The sequence below is a fragment of the Pongo pygmaeus genome, chromosome 14, assembly GCF_028885625.2.
Source record: "Pongo pygmaeus isolate AG05252 chromosome 14, NHGRI_mPonPyg2-v2.0_pri, whole genome shotgun sequence".
In the NCBI taxonomy this organism is placed as follows: domain Eukaryota; kingdom Metazoa; phylum Chordata; class Mammalia; order Primates; family Hominidae; genus Pongo; species Pongo pygmaeus.
In genome coordinates this window covers 26106671-26121202 of record NC_072387.2, presented here as the reverse complement: position 1 = coordinate 26121202, position 14532 = coordinate 26106671, and positions in this window count along the sequence as shown.

The window sequence follows — 14532 nt, the reverse complement described above, 5'->3', positions numbered from 1 at the left end:
CCCAGAGTAAAAACACACATTCTCCCAGGTTCAAGCATTGCTGATGCCTGCAGTGAGTTCTTCTGAAGAAATAATATAAAAGTTCACCTTCTTCCTGTCTCATTAAGTCCCCCCTTGAGCAGCGTTCTCTTAAGCTTCATGGGGCTTCAGGAGAGAGAGAGATCTTTGCTTTAGGAGGTTGGAGTTTATGGTTCTTGGGAAGCTCTCCCGCTTGGAATTCTACGTAAGGGGCCCGCTGTATCTACCTCTGTGACACTGACACTGGAACGCGTCTGATTTTCGGTGCTTGATAAGGAACGCATTTCCCACCTGCAGTGTTCCTGCTTTATGAACCCACGTGTGAGATGATTTCCAGGGACACGGTATAACACAAAGCAGCCGGCCTGGGGCCTTGGAAAGCTCTCAAAGCTCCACACCCAAAAGTCAAAACTCAGCTCCTCCAAACACAAATTGGTGGGAGTGTCCCATATTGCAGACAGGTGCAAACACCTGTCATAATGGACAGTTTGGGGAAGACAGTCGCGACCTGTGGAGGGAAATGTTAAACAGTCCCAGGTCGCAGCCGGTGGGTCCCTTGCTCACTGCGGGCCCGGGTGGCCCAGATCCTGGGGACAGTGCGCGGGTGGCACTGACAAGACGAGGGGCGCCGTGGTAAGAAGGCACGAGTGCAGCCTGGGCAACACAAGGAGATCTCGTCTCTTAAAAAAAAAAAAAATAGGCGGGGCGCGGTGGCCCTCGCCTGCAATCCCAGCTACTTAGGAGGCTGAGTGGGAGGGTCGCTTGAGCCTGGGAGTTCCAGGCTGCAGTGAGCCGTGATGGCGCCACTGCACTCCAGCCTGGACAACAGAGCAAGACCCTGTCTTAAAAAAAAAAAAAAAAAAAAAAAAAGCGTGGACACACGGATCAGGACCGTTTCCCTGGGGGGAGGGTGGCGAGGAAACGGCGCAGACCTGAGTCTGAGCCTGGGTTGGCTGGGCCGCCGCGCAGGGCGCTGGCACACCTGGGAACAAGTGCACCCCGCAAAGCGCGGCGGGAGGCCCCGGAGGGACGCCGGGGAACCACAGCACCTGCTGCTGGCGCCACAAAACCCAGGCTGGCTGAGCGTAGAAAGAGACGCTTTCTGTGGGTTTTATCGTCTGCACGGTCCTATCCATTAGAAGGGAGTCTCCTCACCAGAAACCCGTAACGATCCTGTACGGTGAACAGTTCCACGCCCGAGTCCAGGTGAGCCGCTGTGGTCATGGACAAGGGGCTGAATCCTGCACCTCTCTTTTCCCACAGCGTGACTTTGGGAAAGTTATCTAACGTCTTTGACTTTATAGATGAGTTTTCTTGTCTGAAAAATTGAAATAAAGTTGCAAGGAGTAAATAAGAATGAACTTAAAATGCTTTGCCTAGTCCTTAACCCATAGTGATGCTTAATAAACGCAAGCCTCAGGGTAAATAAAAATAATCCGCGGGCTGACCAAAATTTTCATCTACCTACCCATTTTTATGGTTTACCTTTATTTCAAAACAAAACAGTTTTAGGCCAGTTGGCTCACGCCTATAATCTCAACACTTTGGGAGGCTGAGGAAGGAGCGTTGCTTGAGGCCTGGCATTTGAGACCAGTCTGGACAACATAGTGAGACACCCCTCTCTACAAATAATAATAATAATAAAATTAAAATTAGCCGGGCAGGCCAGGCACAGTGGCTCATGCCAGTAATCCCAGCACTTTGGGATGCTGAGGCAGGTGGGTCACCTGAGGTCAAGAGTTCAAGACCAGCCTGGCCAACATGGTGAAACCCCGTTTCTACTAAAAATACAAAAATTAGCTGGGCGTGGTGGCGCACGCCTGTAATCCCAGCTACTCTGGAGGCTGAGGCAGGAGAATTGCTTGAACCCGGGAGGCAGAGGTTGCAGTGAGCCAAGATTGCACCTCTGCACCCAGCCTGGGCGACAAGAGCGAAACTCTGTCTCAAAAAAAATAAGAAAGGGCTGGGCGCAGTGTCTCATGCCTGTAATCCCAGCACTTTGGGAGGCTGAGGTGGGTGGATCACCTGAGGTCAAGAGTTCCAGACCAGCCTGTCCAACATGATGAAATCCCGTCTCTACTAAAATTACAAAAAATTAGCTGGACGTGGTGGTGGGCGCCTGTAATCCCAGCTACTTGAGAGACTGAAGCAGGAGAATTGCTTGAACCAAGGAGGCAGAGGTTGCAGTGAGCCAAGATCGTGCCGCTGCACTCCAGCCTGGGCAACAAGAACGAAACCCTGTCTCAAAAAAATAAAAAATTTAAAAATAAATAAATAAACAAAAATTAGTTGGGCATAATGGCACTCACATGTGGTCCCAGCTGCTCGGAAAGCTGAGGCAGGAGCACTGCTTGAGTCCAGGAATTCAAGGCTGTAGCGAGCTGTGATTGTGCCACTGCACTCCAGCCTGGGCGACAGAGCAAAAAAAAAAAAAGTATATATACAATAGAATATTATACAGCTTTAAAAAGGAAGGAAATTCTGACACATGCTCCAACATGGATGAAATTTGAGGACTTTATGCTGAGTGAAATAAGCCAGACACCAAAGAGCAAACTCGATACAATTCCACCTGTACAAGATACCTAGAGTGGTCACACTCATAAAGACAGAAACTAGAATGGAGGCCACTAGGGGCTGTGGGGAGGGGAAGGGAGAGTTGCTTCCTGGGGACAGTTTCAGTTTGGGAAGATGGAAAACTTCTGGAAAAGGATGGTGGTGATGGTTGCACAACAGTGTGAATGTGTTCAATGACCCAGAACTGTACACCTAAAAATGGTTAAAATGGCAAATTTCGTGTTATGTGTATTTTACCACAGTTAGAATTTTAAAATATATAGATTCAAGAAGCCCATAAGAATCCCATTTCAAATTGAACTAAAAATATATACGGAAAATGGCGCAATGCCTACGCATACAGCTTGGCAGATCTGAACATACCTAGAGCAAGAGACAGAAAATGGCTTCCTCCCCAAAGCTGCCCTCTTTGTCCCCTGTTTATGTCACAACTGCCCACCCTTTCTGTTGTCATTATTCACGCTAAAATTCCTCAGGGAAAAGAAGCAGGCCTTTGGGATGGGAGTTATGGAGGTGGAGGGGTTCGAAGGGCAGGTGTGGGAGGGGAGGTGCAGAAGAAGGCAAGTGGCCTGGGTACAGTCACCCTCGGCTGTCGTCATCCTGGCACTTGGTCCTGTGTCAGTTCAACAAGCCCTGAACTCACCGCAGAACACTGTTATTGGCCCTGATGTGAATCTTCTTTGAACCATTTTATGAGTTTTCATTACATTTCTAGTGAGAAAAACAAAAGGTTTATAATTCTTTAAAAAAAAAAAAAAAATCTAGGCCAGGTGCGGTGGCTCATGCCTATAATTCCAGCACTTTAGGAGGCTGAGGTAGGCAGATCGCTTGAGCTCAGGAGTTCAAGACCAGCCTGGGCAACATGGTGAAACCCCATCTCTACAAAAAATACAAAAATTAGCTGGGCATGATGGGGCATGCCTGTAGTCCCAGCCACTTGGTGGCTGAGGTAGGAGGATTGATATGACCCCTGGAGGTCGAGGCTGCAGTGAGCCATTTTCATGTCACTGCACTCCAGCCTGGGTGACAAAGTGATACCCTCTCAAAATTTAAAAAAAGGCCAGGTGTGGTGGCTCACGCCTGTAATCCCAACACTTTGGGAGGCCGAGGCGGGTGGATCACAAGGTCAGAGATCGAAACCATCCTGACCAAAATGGTGAAACCCTGTCTCTACTAAAAATACAAAACTTAGCTGGGCATGGTGGCGCGTGCCTGTAGTCCCAGCTACTCTGGAGGCTGAGGCAGGAGAATCGCTTGAACCTGGGAGAGGGAGTCTGCAGTGAGCTAAGATCGTGCCATTGTACTCCAGCCTGTGTGACAGAGCCAGACTCCATCTCAAAAATAAATAAAATAAATAAATAAATAAATAAATAAATACAGAAATCTCTCCCAAAGGCAGTTTCTTTGGATTTTTCAAAATAAATTGCTTTAGTCTTGGAAAGCAGTTTCATCACAAAAAGCCATGCAGGTCCCTGGGCTTGGAGGGGTGGCTGCCCCGCTGGGGTCCACCCTGGAAGGCCCCATACTCAGCTGGGTGTCCACTTCCAGAGGTTAATGTGTTTGCTAGGAAAAAGAAAAAACAATAATGCTTTCTTTCATTTCCCCAAAGAAAGTGTGTGCCCACTTTTCCTAGTTTCTAGGCCAACAGACAACACATCTGTGGGTGCTAGAGGTGGCACCAGGGCAGAACCTAGGGCACCTGTTTGTCACTCTCAGTCACTGCCATCTAATGGAACTAAAAATCATGTCACAGGGTTGCCTGAAGGGAGGATAGTAATGAATGTGTTCACTGCATTCTCAGATGTTAAGACCTATCCAACCATAAAAATCACCATTAAACACCATAAAATTACAAAAAAAAAAAAGGCATAGTGTCATGAATATTAAGGGAGTCCCACACTTTGGAACCAGTAAGGTGTCGACCCGGGTCTGTCACATACTAGTTGAGTGACTTCTAGACAGTTTCCCTCTTTGGGCCTCAGTTTCCCCTTGGTGAAATGGAGATGACACCCCAGTCACTGTAAGGAGTAAGAATACTTCATGAAGTCAGAATCAAATTGATACTATTCCAAGATCAGGCCAAGGGGGAGGGGGCCCCAGACTCCCCTCAGCTCCCTTCACGTTGGGGATGTCAGTGACTAATAGTTTGTCCCCACACACTCCCAGTGGGCCAGGCTCATGAAGGGGACCCGATCTGTGAAAGAAAACAAGCAGCATCACCCATAGTTACTGAAGGGCTATTCACAACAGCAAAAAGGTGGAAGCGACCCAATGTCCATCCACAGATGAGTGGAGAAACAACATGTGATCTGTCCATACAATAAATAGATTCAGCCTTAAAAAGGAAGGAAATTCTGACACGTGCCACATCGATGAGCCTTGAAGACATGTTAGTAAGTGAAATAAGCCAGGCACAAAAGGACAGAGACTATATGATTCCCATTCATGAAGTATCTGGAGGGGTCAAATTCATGGAACAGAAAGCAGAATGGTGGTGGCCAGGAGCTGGGTGGAGGAGCAAGGTGGGGGAGTGTTTAATGGGGGCAGAGCTTCAGGCTGGGGAGATGGAAGAGTTCTGGAGATGGATGGTGATGATGGCTGCTCAATAGTGTGAATGCACTTAATGTTGGCAAATTTTATATGTTTTGATTCTGTTTACCACAATCAAAAATTTTTTAAATAAAAATAGAAATTGTTAAAAAAAAAAAAAAAAGGAAGTGAGCTACAGTTACTTTGTACCTCAGAGCCAGTGGGAATGAGGCTGCCATGCTACTATGTTTGTGCTACCTTGGAGGCACTTAGGACCTAATAACTCTTATTTTTTTTGTCAGCTTGGCTGGTTGTTTTGCTGTATGTACTAGTTTCCCAATTCAGGGAGAAATTGTTTCTCTGTTGTGTGGACTGAAGACGCTCGTTTTTCAGGCTGGCTACACAGTGGGCCTGCTCACTATTGTTTCATCACTGCAGCTCACCTCCATGGCAGCCCTGCCAGGATTCCCTCTCTGTGGATTCTGTAGAACACTGCATGGGGGCAGTAAGAAATTGTACCCAATGCTTGGAATGAGCTCTGGATTAGAGGCTTACTGAGGGCAGCTTTTGTAGCCACATGAGGTACGCTGCAGGAGGTGGCTAGTCAGGCTTGAGCATGGCAGGAGAGGGCTCCCCCCACCCCACCAGGAATGTCAGGCGACCATCAGGTGATGGTCAGGCAGTTGTCACACTCTAAAATAATAACTGGTCACAGCCAGTGCCAGGGAAAGGCAGTCTCCCAATAAACAGAAACACCGGAAACTGGTGATCACAGCTTCCCAGTAAGCTCTCAGGAGTTGGGTGAGTAGCAACTTCTGTAAGGTTTTACATCAGAGAAGGAATTTTTCCAAGCCTTGTCTGCAAGGCCGTCCCCAACACGCTCCCCACCCCCTTCCTCTAGAGAAAGTACAGATCACTTTCTCACAACCTGTTCTGTTGATCATCTGCTTCCCCCCTCTAGCTTTGTGGTTTTTGTGTTTGCCTGGGTCGAACTCTAGGCACAATGCCTGGCACGCAGTAGGTTCTCGATAAATATGTGCTGAATGAATGAATGAATGCCTACCTCATTAAACACTATGGGAGTCAGACAGTCACATCCAGGCCACCAAATCACACACTTGCAACCTCTGCTCTACTAGGTTCTAATAGGGCTGATAATTCACTCAATAGACACAGGCGCCAATGAGCTGACCTTTCTCCAGAAAAGTTGGTACTTGTTCATCTACCTTTGTGCAGCATTCATGGGTGCAATGCACACAGAAGTGGACCTGACACTTCCTGCTTCCCACAGAACTGCAGATTATGTTGTCCAGTAATGGGCTGGGGGAGAGGACCTGCAGCCTCAAAGGGCTTCACTGGGCTCCAAATACCAAATAAGGAAATAGAGACTTTTACTGAATATAGGAGGTGCCCTTCCTTATTATTTTCCTTGAAAGTTCAAAGCAAATTAAACAGGAGAGGGGAGAATAACCCTCAGAAGTCAGTCATTCTCAAGCATGAGCTCAGCAAGCCGTGAGAAAGCTCTTAATCCCAGCTACAGCCTGAGTAGACGGGTGCATTCCCGGCGCCTGGAGGAGGCTGGCAGAGGGGTGAGAATGGAGAGGGAGATGAGGCACAGCCCCCAGGTCCCCCAGCCCCAGCCTCAATGGGCCTGACCTCCCCCACTTCCCCAATGGTGCCTGTGGGCTGAGGGTCCTGAGGAACTATATACATGCACAGCGGGTCACTTGTGGCAGAATTGAACAGAGTGGTCTTAAAAGCAGCCCTGAGCTACAAATTTTCACTTTCAGCGTCTTCGAAAACCATACAGAAAGTGCAATAATCAGAAAGCACATCCCACCTGCATTTTAGCATTTACCTCATGTGTGTGAGTGTGCGTGTGTGCCTGTATGTATATGTGTGTGTATCTGTGTCTGTATGTGTCCGTGTGTGTGTTCATGTGTGTTTGTATGTGTATGTGAGTGTAAGCATGTGTCTGTGTGTATGTACATGTGTATGAGTGTGTTTGAATGTTTCTGTATGTGTCGATGTGTGTGTGTCTGTGTATCTGTATGAGTGTATGTCTGAGTGTATCTGAGTGTGTCTGTGTATGTGAGTGGGTGTATCTGTGTGTTAGTGTATGTCAGTGTATGACTGTCAATGTGTGTGTATGAGTGTAAATGTGTGTGTGAGTGTGTCTATGTGTGTATCTGTGTGTGTTTGTATCTGTGTGTGTCTATATGTGTATGTGAGTGGGTAAGTGATATGGTTTGGCTGTGTCCCCACCCAAATCTCGTCTTGAATTATAGCTCTCATAATTCCCACGTGTTGTGGGAGGGGCCTGGTGAGAGATAATTGAATCATGGGAGTGGTTTGCCCCATACTGTTCTCCTGGTAGTGAATTAAGTCTCACGAGATCTGATTGTTTTATCAGGCGTTTCCCCTTTCGCTTGGCTCTTATTTTCCCTCTTTGCTGCCATGTAAGATGTGCCTTTTGCCTTCTGCCATGATTGTGAGGCCTCCCCAGCCACGTGGAACTGTGAGTCCATTAAACCTTTTTCTTTATAAGTTACCCAGTCTCAGGTATGTATCAGCAACATGAAAATATACTAATACAGTGTGTCTGGGTGTATGTTAGTGTATCTGTATGACCGTGAGTATACATGTGTCTGTATGTGGGTGTGGGTGTATGAGTGTGAATCTGTGTCTGAGTGTGTGTGTGAATGGGTTTGTCTGTGAGTGTGTTAGTATATCTCTGAGTATGAGGGTGAATGTATCTGTATGAGTGTGTCTGTGTGTGTCTATGTGTCTGTGAATGAGTATGTGTGTGTATCTCTATGTCTGTACATGTGAATGTGTCTGTATGTTGATTGTGTCTGTATCTGAGTGTATGTGTGTGTGAGTGTATCTGAATGTGTGTGAGCATGTGTATGTGAGTGGGTGTCTGTGAGGATGTTAGTGTATCTGTGAGTGTGTGTGAGAGTGTAGCTGTAAGTGTATGAGTGTATGTCGGGGGTATGAGTGTTAGTATGTGAATATAGGTGTTTAAATGTATGAGTGTGGGGGGGGTGTCTTGAGTGTATGTGTGTGTGTACATATATGTGTAGAGTGTGTGTGTGAGTGTATGTGTGTATACACTCTGTTCCTTCTCATTGTGCTCTCAGATTTGCTCTTAAAATATTTGGGGCTCAAGCCAGACAAAACATGAGGAAGATACGAAACCACAGAATGGCAGTGTGGTCTGGAAATGAAGAACTTTTGTTTGTTTGTTTGTTTTTTGAGACGGAGTCTCGCTCTTGTTGCCCAGGCTGGAGTGCAATGGCGCGATCTCGGCTCACTGCAACCTCTGCCTCCTGGGCTCAAGCGATTCTCCTGCCTCAGCCTCCGGAGTAGCTGGGATTACAGGCGCCCGCCACCACACCGAGCTAATTTTTGTATTTTTAGTAGAGACGGGGTTTCACCATGTTGGTCAGACTGGTCTCGAACTCCTGACGTCGTGACCCGCCCTCCTCGGCCTCCCAAAGTGCTGGGATTACAGGTACGAGCCACCGCGCCCGGCCGGAAGAACATTTTTCTTAAGAAAAATGAAAACTTAGCATCACCCATGGGAGCCCGAGTCTCAAGGCTTCTCTAACCGCACGCACTCCAGGGGTAGGTCCTAGAGCCGCCTCCGTCCTCACCACCGCGATGGTGGCGGCTGCACAGGTATGGAGGTTTTTCAAAATTCACCAAACTGCATCATTAAAATAAATTTATATTGTTATATGTACATTTTGTGCCAATAAAGTTGAGTTCAAAGGAAACATATATACTTGCGTGTGCATATATGTAAATATATATCCATGAATACAAACCCTAAACTTTACACAAAATCGTCGACTCTTCCGTTCCATCTATTTCTCTCTCTTTGATTCTCAGCAAGGTTTTTATGGCCGAGCCGGTCTGCGGGCGGGAGGAACTGCGCAGGATGGGGAATCGGGCTGCTGCCAGGTGGCCGCCGCCGGGTAAAGGACCACAGCTGGAGCGGGTGGAGTGGTCCCGTGGCTGCTTTAACAAAGTCCCATAGATGCGGCGGCTTACACGCCGCACAGTACAGCTGCATTCCCACACAGTTCTGGGCGTCCAGAATCGGCGCCACCTGGCTGCGGTCAGGTGCGGGCAGGTCCCGGGCGCCGCGGTCCTCCAGCCTCTGCCCGCACGGTCACTTTCCTTCGCCTCCTCTCCCTCTCCTACAAGGACGCTTTGATGACATTTAGGGTCCGCCCGGATCATCCAGGACAATCTCCCTAACTCTGGACCCTTAGCCTGGCCACATCTGCGGAGCCCCGTGGGCGATAGAAAGTGATGTTTGCAGGGGCAGGGATCAGGGCCCGGGCACGGCAGCCCGCCACTGGGGGGTGGGTATTCTGGGCTGGATGGCACCGTCACCCCCCGCCTTGAAAGTCTCGTCCTCCCCAACGCTTGGACCCGTGGCGCTGAGCAGAGACGCGGGCGCTCCTGGAATCGACGGGAAGCGCGCCACTGACAGGCCTGCGGCGGGAGACCCGAGCGCCCAGCGCCACCCCAGGGCGGAGTCCCACCCACCGCGTCCACACAGAGATTCAGGTAAGAGCCTGCACTCGAGTCCAAAGTCAGGCCGCGTGAGACGCCACGGCGGCCGCAGGGCCCATGCGGTGAGGTCGGCGCCAGCCCCACAACCCCACCGTGGAACCCGGGCGCCCCCTCCGCCCGGGCCCTGGCCGGCCCCGCTGGCCCGCGGTGAAGAGACGGCCTTCTTGTGCCTGCGCGATTCAAATGCTGGAGCTACTCTACACAAGGCCTGGCCACCCCGGACACGCCGAGGGAGCTGGCGGCGGTCAGGCTGAAGGAGAGGGGCCGTCACCGCCCCGCGGGAGGCCGCGGTCGCACACTGGCGGGCAGGGGACATGGGACACCCAGCTGCCGGGCAGCAAAGAGGGGCAAACTCGAGAGTGGGAAAGTAGGCGATGCTGATTTAGCGGCTGCCGGGGTGATCGGCCCAGCGGAGGGCGCCACGGCACGGCAGGCCGGGAAGCTCCTGTTCCGGGGCTGCTCCGTCGCCTGCCGGATGCGGACGCCCACGCTGGGCACCTCCCCTCGCCCACCAGACCTCACCTCACAGCTGACCTCACTCTCAGGGCCCCAGCATTGACCCTGAGGGACGCGCGGGCTGGCCCTGCTGCCCACTCGGGGTACGCCCCCGAGGGACACGCCCGCCTTCGCTCTCGCAGGGCAAGGTTGCTCAGCAACTTCCCCGGCCCCATGGACACCCGGGGCGGCATCCTGATGTTTCAGTTGGGAGGATCCAGAGAGAATCAAGACTTGGTCGAGGTCCTGCACATGGCTCACGCCTATAATCCCAGCACTTTGGGAGGCCGAAGTGTTAGGATCACTTGAGTGCAGAAGTTCAAGATCAGCCTGGGAAACATAGTGAGACACCGCCTCTAAAACAAGTTTAAAAAAAAATTAGCCGGGCATGGTGATGCAACGCCTGTAGGTAGTCCCAACTACCAGTGAGGGTGAGGAGGGTGGGGGCTGTGGAGGCTGCAGTGAGCCATGATGGCGCCACTGCACTCCAGCCTGGGCAACAGAAGGAGACCCTGTCTACATAAATAAATAAATAAATAAATAAATAGCAAGCTTTGGCCTAAAGGAAAAAACTTGGCCTAAAGACTTGCTTGAGGTCACACCAGGATGCAGAAAGCACAAGCAGTGGCTCCGGGAAGCACTGTGGGTTAATAAGCACAGTTGGTAAGTAGCAGACCCCCAGCTGAAGCCCAGGTCCTCAGATGCAAGCCCACAGCTCCTCCACTAAGCTGTGACTAACACCAGAGCCAAGGGGACTGCAGGGGTACAGAAGCAATGCTTGCCATCAAGAAAGGAGGTTTAGGGGTGATGAGAGGTAGAGGAGGGAGGTGAGAGGAGAGGAGGGAGGGAGTGGGGTCAGAAAGGCCGGTCAGCACCCCTACCTCCTCAATAACAGAGCAGGCAGAGCTCTCTGCCTGGGCATGGTGGGGCCCACTATGGTGAGATCCTGCTGAAAATACCCTGCGCTTTGAAAACAGCCGCATCCAGAAATCTAGGATCACTGGGTGGGGATTGCAGTCCAAAGAGATGATGCTGAGCAAGGATGCTACCCAGGTTTGTGTGAGCTGAGCACTTCCTAAAGCTAGAGGCTCCGTTTCATAGTAGCCTACTAGTTCTCTAACTTTAGCTTACCCAAGAGTCACTTGGAGGCCTTGTTAAAAATAGATTCCTGGGGCCAGGCACAGTGGCTCACGCCTGTAACCCCAGCACTTTGGGAGGCCAAGGCAGATGGATCATGTGAGGTCAGGAGTTTGAGACCAGCCTGGCCAACATTGTGAAACCCCATCTCTACTAAAAATACAAAAAAAATTAGCTGGGTGTGGTGATGGGTGCCTGTAGTCCCAACTACTTGGGAGGCTGAGGCAGGAGAATCACTTGAACCTGGGAGGCAGAGGTTGCAGTGAGCCGAGATTGTGCCACTGCACTTCACTCTGGGTGACAGAGCGAGACTCCATCTCAAAAAAAAAAAAAGAAAAAAAAAAAGATTCCTGGGCCCCAGAGCTTCTGCTTCAGTGGGTAAGGTTAGAGCTCAGGAATTTGTATTTCTAGCAAGCTCCCAGGTGATACCAATGCTGCTGGTCCATGGACCACAATCCACAAGAACGACTGTCACTCCAGAGATGCACAGTCAACAACCTGCACAACTATACACAGTGGCACTAAACATCACAAAAGCACCTTTAACAAAAATGGCTTGCAGGCCTGCTTGTGGGAGAATAAACCAGGCTGAATAAATTACAGCCAGGCCGGGCGCGGCGGATCACACCTGTAATCCCAGCACTTTGGGAGGCCAAGGCAGGTGAATCATGAGGTCAGGAGTTCGAGACCAGCCTGGCTAACATGGTGAAACCCCATCTCTACTAAAAATACAAAAAAAAAAAAAAAAAAAGATAGCTGGGTGTAGTGGTGGGTGCCTGTAATCCTAGCTACATAGGAGACTGAGGCAGGAGAATCACTTGAACCTGGGAGGTGGAGGTTGCAGTGAGCCTAGCTCGTGCCAGTGCACTCCAGCCTGAGAAGCAGAGGGAGACTCCGTCTCAAACAAACAAACAGAAATGACAACCAATAATGTCCATTATTTACAAGGCAAAGACAGGCACGAATATACCTGCAACCTAGATAATTCCCAAAGTTACTTAATTGCCTCTTTTTTAGGTGGTTGGTCCTCTGCCATTTTTGGCAAGATGACCACAGAAATGAAGTGTGCCCTTCTCAGTGCATCACACCAAGGGGTGCGTGATACCATAGTGACTTAGTTAAGCACACCTTGGCTGTTTGGTTACGGGGCATCTTCCCAGTTTCTCTACTATAAAGCTAACAACTTGGGGAGATACTCTGAGATTATGCAAAGCCTGTCTCCTCACAATTTCCCCCTGGGTTTAGCATCCATCAGTTGCTCTTGCCCACAGCATTTTTCCTGGGGGCTTTGCCCGCGGCTGTTTTTCTGTTGCTCTCTTTCCTTCTGTGTCTGCTCACTGGACCACTCCTTCTCAGATGCCTCTGTCTCCATGTGGGCTCACCATGGGCTTGTAGACAACAAAATCCCAGGACTTTTACTGATAAAATATCTAACATTTGTAAATGCACAGTTTACAAAGTGCTCTCACTTACACTATCTCATTTGATTTCCTCACATGAACAGCTGCCCAAAAAAGCCTCTGCATTCTGGGACCCCTGCAATGGGCTTTTTTCATCCAGCCTCAGTGGAACATCCAACACTGTCCTCGCTAAATCATCGTGTTAATTGGGTGCCAGCCCAACTAGTTGAGTCATTTACTGTATTAACTTGGTGTCATTGGAAAATGAAGTAAATGGACTTTCTCCATCATTATTCAAGTCATTGGTAAAAATATTGAACAGGACAGAGCTAAAAACCTGTAAATTTTTATTTTCAATAACACTTATTAATTTGACTACCCAAAGAGATAAAGAAAACGAGTAGTAGGGAGTTAATGAATTATCTTACGTGTATTGTTTCTTAGAAATTCTGAAGTCTATATTTAGCCAGATCACATGCTCTGTGACTGATAATAAATTCCTAACAACGGCAGAATTGTTTGTCTTCAGTTACTTTCTCTGGCAACTGTACTAGCTACCATGTGATAAATGAAACAATCTCCTTGAAAATATGCATATATCACTATCCTTCGTATAGAAAATAAGTGCATTATCTTACAACGTCAGAGCAATTGTAGCCTACTGTGTGCCTGGTGAACAGTAGGTGTTCAATAAATATGTGTTGAAGTAACGAATGGATGAATGAACAAATGAGTGAATGACTGTAAAACATAGAAGGTAAGAGGTTTAAAAAGCACAGGTTTGTTTTTATTTCTTTTTTTTTTTTTTTTTTGAGATGGAGTCTTGCACAGTTGCCCAGGCTGGAGTGCAGTGGCGCAATCTCAGCTCACTGCAACCTCTGCCTCCCAGGTTCAAGCAATTCTCCTGCCTCAGCCTCCCGAGTAGCTCGCATTACAGGTGCTCACCACCACACCTGGCTAATTTTTTGTATTTTAGTAGAGACAGGGTTTCACCATTTTGGCCAGGCTGGTCTCAAACTCTTGACCTCGGGTGATCCACCTGCCTCAGCCTCCCAAAGTGTTATAATTACAGGCATGAGCCACTGCCCCCAGCCGACCCCACAGTTTTAAGTTGCAGCTCCTCCCCACCTTGTCCTCCTCTTTCCAGCGCCCTTTCCCCTACAGCACGTGGCATCATCTAGCACACTACAGATCTGGTTCATTTTGATTCCTGTCTTTAAATAGACCTTATGCATAAGACAAGGGCAGGAATCTTGAGCTGTTTTGTTCACTGTTCTCTCCCCGACACCATGGAGTGGCACATGCCCAGCACATAATAGTCACTCAGTAAGCATGCATTGAATAAATGAATGAATGAATCATACATTTTCACATGTATAAAATATTTTTGAGATCCTTAGATTGGAAACACTAAAAATTATCATGTCTAGTCCTGGGGCTAGCCAACATATATTAAATGTGTGTTTGGAAATAAGGGCTTTGCCTGCACAAGACTTTACATTCCATTTGGTTTTTCTATTTTCTTCCTCTTGAACATCATTATTTCTTCCTCTTGAACATCTGAGACAAAACATCTCAGACTGTACCAAATGGCTTTTCCTTGAAGTAAAGTTAAACGGGTAAATAAATAAATAACAACAAAATCAACACAACAGCAATCACAGAGAAAAGAATAAGCACAGGCTGGGTGCAGTGGCTTGTAATCCCAGCACTTTGGGAGACTGAGGCAGGTGGATCACTTAAGGTCAGGAGTTCGAGACCAGCCTGGCCAGCATGGTAAAACCCT